Here is a 6,035-nt window from a genome sequence, read left to right as displayed (position 1 = left end):
TACCTCTCAGGGTTCCTCAGCAATGGGAGGAATTTGGTTTCCTTGAGATCTCCACCTGGTTCAGCAGACTTGCCAAGATCTGGATTGAGAGGTCAAGGCAAGGACAGTGGTATTTTCCTGCCAGCAAATTGTGCTGTGGCTGTATTTGACAGTGACTCCAAGGCCAGTGTGATCTGGGGGGGAGCTCATAGGGAGATATTTTGGAAAATGAATGTCCTTGGCTGAGTGCTGGTAGGTGGCCTTCAATGTATGCAGAGTTGCAGACTGCTCAACCAATGTCCTGATGGCATTTCAACCGTAACAGGTTGAGGATGCTCAGGACAGTTCTTTGGGGGTGGGGACAGACTTCCTCAAGGTTTCCTTTAAATTACAAAGGTTGTTTGTCTTACAGAGAAACAGTGCAAGCAGAGCAACCCAGCTGAGGCCCAGAAAAAGCCCAGCATGGGTTGTAGACTGCTGCTTGCATTCCAGTGAATTGAGTGCAATAGGCCATACCAGGGCATGGACAGCTTGTCCATACATGCCTTTACTGTAAATCCAGGAGCTGCAGGAGATGAACTTCCAATTTCTGCAGAATTTCAGAGTTCATCCGGGAGGTGTACTCCTGTTCAGCCCATCTTCTTGCGTCCTTCTCCCCAGCACTGTATGCTAGAGACATCCCAGAGGCTAAATCCTCAATAGTTGCTTGAAATATGGCATGAGCCGTGCTCACACCCATAGGAGGGAAGGAAGAACTAGGGAAACCACTGGGCATTGCCTTAAGCTCACCTGAAGAAGCATCTTTGCTAGAGAAGGACCCAGCACCAAAAACACTAGTGATACTTGCAAGTGACGATAGGATTTGAGATCCCCCCTCCCCTGCAAAGAGGCTTTATGCCCTCTTCCTTCTCTCTGCAAGGCTGTAGGTACAGAAAGGTGCAATAGTTGGGGGTATTTAGAGGTATTCTGACCCCAAGAGCAAAAAATGGGACTGGAGAAGCCTTGCCTGGTTTCATAGCCCTCAAGCTGTTTCTCAGTAGTTTTTGGTGATTGCACTAATGATAACAGGCAGAAGAGCACGCTGCCTGCTGCAGGCTAGAAGGATCTTAATGCCGAGGACATGCTCCCTGGAAGCTGTCTGGAAGGGACACCTGATACTGTTGGGGGGCTGCAGGGCTCAGCCACAGTGTGATCAGTTCAGTGTGGGTCCCTTGATCCACCAGAAAACAGGACCTGGTCAGCTCTTAGCACTAGTTAGAACAAGGTTGGGCACTGTCCCCAAGGGCTGGTGGAACAGCAGCAGTGTCATTTGAGGTTAAATCTGCCAGGAAAAGGGCCAGAGCCCCTGGGGGCTTCAGTTATCTCGGAGGAGTATGGGTCAGGCTTGTCTGCTACATTCCTTCGCATCCCTCCTGGAAGTGTTTTGGGGATTCCTCCTGTTCTGGCAACTCTGATCCTGGCCCCACTGTCTCTGTTGTGTGAGGACAGCTTGATCTGGGCCCGGTGGTGAACATCTCAGGTTAAGAAGGTACCAGCTGGCTCTTTGGTGTCCTCAGCAGCTCTGGATGCAGCTTGTGCCAGTGGCCAGAGATGAGCAAAACCAAGACATGAACATGCTCCCAAGGCCTCTGCGCTTCATCCTTTTACTTGAATAAACCATCCCAAGGATGGTGTTGTCTTGTGGACTCCAAGAAAAGACCCTCGTGCAGGGCGAAGCATCACTTGAGCATATGTAGGCGCTCTGGCTCCACCATGATGCAAAGCCAGCTTGGACTCCCAGCAAGGACCCACCTTCCCTGCCCACGCACCGACTCTGAGAGGACCCATCTTTTCCTACGTGCGTGGAGCAGCGTCCATCCCTTGCTCGCAGCACAGACTCGACAGGGACACCAAGACACTGCCAGGTCATGATGGGCTGTCCCATCTCACAGGGTGCCTGCGGGGCGACGTGGGAATGTGCGCTGAGGTCGCTGATGTGCACTTCTGCACATCAGTATTTTAAGTCCAATAGGCTCCAGGGATCAGAAACAGATTTTAATAGCTCTTTCCATGCACTTGGAAAATATTTTCCCACTGACTTTTCATTTCCCAAACAGGTTTGTGTGCATCTTCTCGTATGGGGCTGAAATTTGACATCTGGGTTTTTTGTTCAATACTTTAAAATAGCACCTTATCCTGTCAAAACATTGCTATTTGTGATCTTGATATCCGTGGCTAAATATATCCCTGCCGCTGTTAATGATATAAATCTCTTGGGTTTCAGCTGGCCCTACAGAAATACTAGAGAAGAGAATTTCCATCTCCTAGAGAAAAACAAGCACAAACTCTAGGGACTCATAATCCTGGCTAAGGTTTTGACCTCTGATGCTTTCTGGAAATGAAAGCCTGAGGTTCTTTCAGGTCACCCTTGTACATACGTGCAACCTCACCAAATCTGTATAATGTCTGTGCTGATCTGTAAAATATTGTTCAAAGAACTTTTAAGGTAATTGTAAAATATTAAATGTTGATTTATTTCGAGTACAAGTACAGCGTTTGAGTCGAGTAATTCGTGAGCAGGCGGGAGGCTCAGGACGAGGCTCCGTATCTCCACGGGGAGGGCAGGGAGCACCCGGGTCCTTTGCAGAGAGCAGGAAAAGGCTCATATAGCCATTATGTTGATGAGCGTGGTCCCAGAAGGCCTGACATGGAGACCTGCAGTGGTTAATTGAGCTGCTTCTGTTCGGTGAGTAAAAAAGCACTTTTTGATGCTGTAAATCCAAAATTGGTTTCATGCTGGCTTAAGGAGAAGAGAATCTAGCAGAGCGTGTGTGTGCAAGGTGAGATCTGTGCATACCTTTCCTTTCCAGGAGGCTCCTTGACCTTTTCAATGTTGCTTTGCTGAGAAATACGAGTTACACTGAGAGCTGGGCACCTGGCAGCTCCTGAGGCCATGGACAAGGTCCAGCCCAGGGGTGTACAGCAGAGCCCTGGGACGAAGGGTGACTGCTCGGGGTCAGCAGGTTTTTTTCCAGCAGCCGGGTATTGGAGTATTTCTGACTTGGAAATCTCTTCTGCACCTTTGGGGATGCGGACTTTGCAGATGGAGCTGTTGCTACTGAAAGTACTCTGAAATATGAAATGACACTTGCAAATATTTAACTGTCTCAAGTGTCACCCTTCTCTTCCTGTGGATATCCAAGGAAAGAGGCTTAGCTGGTAGGTGTGAGGGCCAATGTGTCGTTATCAAATAAGCAACGTGGGAAAAGTCATTTCAGCTCAGATGAGCCAAAAACCAGATGAGAATAACTTTTGTTAATCAGCACTTTGTTATGTATCAGCTATCAAATTTTTTCACTCTGATTAGAGAATAACAAAAGGTGTTTTTTAAATAAAAAGAAAAGGGTCTTTTGAAAAGGCAAATAAAATTCAAAAGGGAAATACTTTATTTTCCAAGCTGGAATGATAATCTGCTTTTGTTTGTTCTAAACAACAAAAAAGAAACCCAAACCCTAAAACCACAAATCCCCCTTCCTTGTTCTTTTCTTTTTAAAAAGAAAAATGGAAAGAGGAACACACATGCTTAAATCTGAAGCAGAAAGAAGGTACTTTGTTCTAAAAACGTGCATGACAAAAAGTTTAGGATCAGGGCTTAAGTCTGATCCTTGAAGTGCTGCATAGCTGAGGGTTTTGTTCTTGTAAGTACAAAAGATTTAGCAAACAGCTGTGGATAATATAAGCAAGGCCGGGTTAAGGCTAGACTATTTAACAAAACTAGGTTTGCCTCTTGTAGATATGGTCAAATGAACTCGACAGAGCTTTGTGCAACTCTCACAGCATCAAAGCTGATCTGGTCTGTGGCCTGTCTGCATCTGTGAGGGATGGGAAGACAGTGGATAAGGTGTGTTCGGCATTTCAGGCTGGGAACATATACAAAAAAAGTGCCTCGGGGTTTTGGTATGTGTTCATTTATAAAGGTGCAGTGGCAGTTTGAGATGGTCCCCTGCTCTGTCAGGGGTTGTCATCCCACAGCCACCTCAGCTGAAGCTGCTGGCCTCGGCACAGCTGGAGTCAGACATGATCCACTGCCAGTGAGGTGGGACATGGAGATGTGGTGTGGGAACACACTGTGGGGTGACTTCTCAACACACACCACCAGTGGTGACCCTCCATCCTCTGCTCTTCCCCAATGGCACTTTGTGCATAGGTGCTCCTCATGTTTCCTGGTGTGATCCCCACAGCTTCTCCCCACCAGCACCACAAGGAACATCTTGGTGTGGATGCTTGCGTCAGGTACCAGTATGCCACAGGATTTGACTGAGAGCCAAATCTGCCACCCCAGAGCCACCATGGCTCAGTGCTGGCAGGGAGCAAGGAGCTTAACATGTGCAGGCAAGGTCAATCAGGTTGCTCAGGGTCCAGCCCAGGATGGAGGTATTCTAGTGCATGAGGTGGAGAACAACATAAGCCAATTATCATCCAGAGAAGGAGTCCTTAAGTGGCCAGTCCTTAAATGGCTAATTAGGAATACAGAATGCATTAGCATCAATAGGCAGGAATGAGATTGCCTGTGCTGGATCCACTATTAAAGTCCTTAAGATACTCCTCTGAAAGGTAGAAAAAGCAGAAGCAATCCTATACTGTTTTGGCAGGTGGGGCAATAGAACCCACCTTCCATGGTCTAAGTAGGTCATCATCAGGTTGTCTGAATGGAGATGATGCTGTGAGGCATGACGAGTGCTCCCAGACAACGACCGTTGTATCTTGAAGCATTTTGAGTGAGGGAAAAATACATTTGCTCTTAAATGTGGTATTTGTTTAGACTGACTTTTCCTTAGCTTTACTGTCATGGTGGGGAAAAAGTTCACGTGGTCTGCCAGAGGTGAGCAGAGGTTGCCAGGCCCAGGGTCAGGACAGCTGCCTGGACAAAGCTGGAACCTGCACCCAGGTTTGGTGTGCTGGGACAAAAATAGCCCAAGCACTTGGATGGTGATGGGGCACTTCACCTGGGTGTAGGGACTTGCCCACAGGCTTGTGCAGCTCGGCACCTCTGATCCCTTCCTTGTGCTCAACTACTTGTTTGTCAGAAGTGCCGGGGCAAAACTTGCTCTTGTACTTCTTCCTGGTAGACAAACATGTAGTTTCATGGGTGGCATTTGCAGATGCCAGTGAGAGACCAGCACATGGGGGATGACGTGGGGTGTGGAAGCCCACAAGGACCTGGTCATTGGGGTCATGGGACCTGGCTTGGGCTGTTTCCAGGAGATCTCTTACAAGGAGGTATTTCAAAGGTGCTCATCTGCTCTCTCAGCTGTAGCAAGAAATAGCAGCGAGCAGTCAGGCTTCCCAGCAGCTCTCAGTCCCCACGTACCATTACAGGATTAGGATTAATGTGCCCAGGGCGTCTCCTCGGTTAGGGGTCACAGCCCCACAAGCACCGTCCCCTCCTTTCTCTCTGCCTGCTGCCTGTCTGCTCCCATCGCTGCATCTCAAGTTACCTTCAGTGGAGGTGCCTGGGGACGGCTCAGGTCCTGCTGGCATGGCTGGCAGCAAGCCTTGAGCTTGGCTCTCTGCCTGCGGGTTGGTCACGGGCTAACCGAGCCACGGCACGATGGCCAAATTCACCTCTCTGCCAGGGACAGGATCTGCCTGACCCAGAGGGGTTTATCGAGAGCCCCACTGATAATCCACCACTTTAAGAAGAAAAGGGAGAAGCAGAAGAAAATCAGGGAATATTTTCTGCCAAACTCCCTGTCCTAGTTCCCTCTTGGGGCTGCGGCTCTTAAGGCTAAAGTAGAAAAGATTGGCAACGTCTGTGAATTTTGCTAATTTCTTAAGGGTTTTGGCCAGCACCCATGACTGAAATGGGCATCTGACCCCCTGTTTGTCTCGGGACTGGCCTTTGCTCAGGACTATTGAGAGCGAAGCTGGTCAAGTGAAGCATTTCTGGGCTGCAGATGGCTGTTTAGCTCTCTTGGCAATGCCTGCTGCTCCACTGTCCTTATCTTACTTTTGCTAATTAATGATCAATTAAAAGTTAACAAGGCTTCCTGTGCCTGCATGAGGAACAGAGTTTT

Source organism: Nyctibius grandis, chromosome 15 (assembly GCF_013368605.1).
Source record: "Nyctibius grandis isolate bNycGra1 chromosome 15, bNycGra1.pri, whole genome shotgun sequence".
NCBI classification, from domain to species: Eukaryota; Metazoa; Chordata; class Aves; order Nyctibiiformes; family Nyctibiidae; genus Nyctibius; species Nyctibius grandis.
Note: the sequence above shows the minus strand (reverse complement) of the source record.